This window comes from Arachis ipaensis, chromosome B7, assembly GCF_059453495.1.
Source record: "Arachis ipaensis isolate K30076 ecotype BB chromosome B7, ASM5945349v1, whole genome shotgun sequence".
In the NCBI taxonomy this organism is placed as follows: domain Eukaryota; kingdom Viridiplantae; phylum Streptophyta; class Magnoliopsida; order Fabales; family Fabaceae; genus Arachis; species Arachis ipaensis.
The window spans coordinates 126,088,330-126,091,443 of NC_142442.1; the positions used below are offsets into that span (position 1 = coordinate 126,088,330).

At 41.6% G+C, this 3,114-nt stretch overlaps 1 non-coding gene across 1 annotated transcript; it reads right to left on the minus strand.

Annotated features, from left to right (window-relative positions):
- Window positions 1-459: 459 nt before the first annotated feature.
- Window positions 460-567, minus strand: LOC148554042 (small nucleolar RNA R71). Its single transcript, XR_015893583.1, has one exon. It is a non-coding gene; the product is annotated as a small nucleolar RNA R71 (small nucleolar RNA).
- Between the last annotated feature and the right edge of the window lie 2,547 nt (window positions 568-3,114).

The following is a 3,114-nucleotide window of genomic DNA, read 5'->3' on the forward strand; positions in this document are numbered from 1 at the left end:
TGGATGTCTACTTTCCAACGCAATTGGAAGCGCGCCATTTCGAGTTCTGTAGCTCCAGAAAATCCACTTTGAGTGCAGGGAGGTCAGAATCCAACAGCATCAGCAGTCCTTTTTCAACCTCTGAATCTGATTTCTGCTCAAGTCCCTCAATTTCAGCCAGAAAATACCTGAAATCACAGAAAAACATACAAACTCATAGTAAAGTCCAGAAATGTGAATTTAACACAAAATCTATTAAAAACATCCCTAAAAGTAACTAGATCCTACTAAAAATATACTAAAAACAATGCCAAAAAGCGTATAAATTATCCGCTCATCAACAGACTTATGTTCTTCCCTTTTGCTATAAGAGACAGAGCTAGAATATGGTTGGACTCACAACCTAAAGAAAGCCTGAACTCTTGGAAAAAGCTAGTCAATGCCTTATTGGCAAAGTTCTTTCCACCTCAAAAATTGAGTAAGCTTAGAGTGGAAGTCCAAACATTCAGACAGAAGGAAGGTGAATCCCTCTATGAAGCTTGGGAAAGATACAAGCAATTGATCAGAAGGTGTCCTTCTGACATGCTTTCAGAATGGAGTATCATAGGTATCTTCTATGATAGTCTGTCTGAACTGTCCAAGATGTCATTGGACAGCTCTGCTGGAGGATCTCTTCATCTGAAGAAGACGCCTGCAGAAGCTCAGGAACTCATTGAAATGGTTGCAAATAACCAATTTATGTACACTTCTGAAAGGAATCCTGTGAATAATGGAACAAATCAAAAGAAAGGAGTTCTTGAGATTGATACTCTGAATGCCATATTGGCTCAGAACAAAATATTGACTCAGCAAGTCAATATGATTTCGCAGAGTCTGTCTAGCATCCAAGCAGCAATAGGTAGTACCAAAGAAGCTTCATCCAAAGAAGAAGCTTATGATCCTGAGAACCCAGCAATGGAAGAGGTGAATTACATGGGAGAACACTATGGAAACACCTATAATCCTTCATGGAGAAATCATCCAAATCTCTCATGGAAGGACCAATAGAGGCCCCAACAAGGCTTCAACAACAGTAATGGTGGAAGAAATAGGTTTAGCAATAGCAAGCCTTTTCCATCATCTTCTCAGCAACAGATAGAAAATTCTAAGCAGAGCCAATCTGACTTACCAACCATAATCTCTGATCTAACTAAAACCACTCAAAGTTTCATGACTAAAACAAGATCCTCCATTAGAAATTTGGAGGCACAAGTGGGTCAACTGAGTAAGAAAGTTACTGAACTCCCTCCTAGTACTCTTCCAAGCAATACAGAAGAGAACCCAAAGAGAGAATGCAAGGCCATAAACACGTCCCACATGGCCGAATGCATAGAGGAGGGAAAGGCAGTGATTTCCATTGAGGAAGACCTCAATGGACGTCCACTGGCCTCCAAGGAGTTCCCTAATGAGGAACCATGGGAATCTGAGGCTCACACTGAGACCATAGAGATTCTATTAAATTTACTTCTACCATTCATGAACTCTAATTAGTATTCTTCCTCTGAAGAGGATGAAGATGTTACTGAAGAGCAAGTTGCTAAGTACCTTGGAGCAATCATGCAGTTAAATGCCGAGTTAATTGGTAATGAGACTTGGGAGGATGAACCCCCCTTGCTCACCAAAGAACTGGATGACTTGACTATGCAGAGGTTACCTCAAAAGAGACAGGATCCTGGAAAGTTCTCAATACCTTGTACCATAGGTACCATGACCTTTGAGAAGGCTCTGTGTGACCTGATGCCAGGGCATTTTGGCCAGTTTCACTGACCTTTTCTTTACTGTTTTAGGGTAGTTTCATGCATTTTCTTAGGAAATAAGCAAGTTTTGGGTAGAATTTTACTTACATCTTGATTCAAGCAAACATTGTGCACCTTACATGATTTCATGAGAATTACGCAAGAATTGAATGACAAATTGGATGATGCATGTCTCATGATTTGAATTAGAACTTTGATGCATTCTATTGCTTGATTTCAGGACAAAGGAAGCAAGGAAGAACCACGTTAGCAGCCACGTTAGTCTAACTAACGTAACTACTAACGTGGGATGGGAGCTAGCTTGCAACGTTAATGAGAAAAGTAATCGCCAATAACGTCCTCGAAGCCATCATAGCCCACGTTAAGAGTCACGTTAACTTAGTTAACGTGAACTCTAACGTGGAAGAAGAAAATGAAGCCAACGTTAGTGACACTCATCTTTGTCACTAACGTTGGACCAAGCTCATATTGGCCACGTTAAGAGCCACGTTAACTCAGTTAACGTGGACTCTAACGTGGGGAAGCAAAAGAATGGCCAACGTTAGTGACACTCACCTTTGTCACTAACGTTGGACTAAGCCACTTTGAGCCATGTTAGTTGCCACGTTAACTTAGTTAACGTGGAAGCTAACGTGGAGGGAGCAATAATCGCCAACGTTAGTGACACTCACCTTTGTCACTAACGTTGGAATGAGCCACTATGAGCAACGTTAACTCCCACGTTAACTTAGTTGACGTGGATGAAAGAATGATGAGCCAACGTTAGTGACACTCACCTTTGTCGCTAACGTTGGAGATGGCTATCACCACCACGTTAGAAGCCACGTTAACCTAGTTAACGTGAACTCTAACGTGGGAAGTAGGGGCATTTTGAAACGTTAGTGACAAAGGTAAGTGTCACTAACGTTTTCGAAGATTTGGCAAGCCTACGTTAAAGGTCACGTTAGCCACACTAACGTGAACTCTAACGTAGGGAAGGGAGGATTCTCAACGTTATTTGAAAAGGTAAGTCCCAATAACGTGTGCGAAGGATCAAGAGGCAACGTTAGTGGTCATGTTGGTGCCACTAACGTTGAAGTTAATGTGGGTCACCCTTGGGTTAGGACGTTATTGAAAAAGGTGACTGCCACTAACGTTCTCGAACCCACACTTTCACTTAACGTTAACGCCACTAACATCCTAAGCTAAAAGTCCCTGCCTACTTCATACTTTCTCTCTGCAAGTAAAGCTAAGCCCACTGAAGAGGATAACTGCTTCAAACTCAAGATCCAAAGGCCCATATCCAAGATTTGAAGAACCAACTTGAAGATCAGAAGAGTAGTATATATAGGGGTAGTTT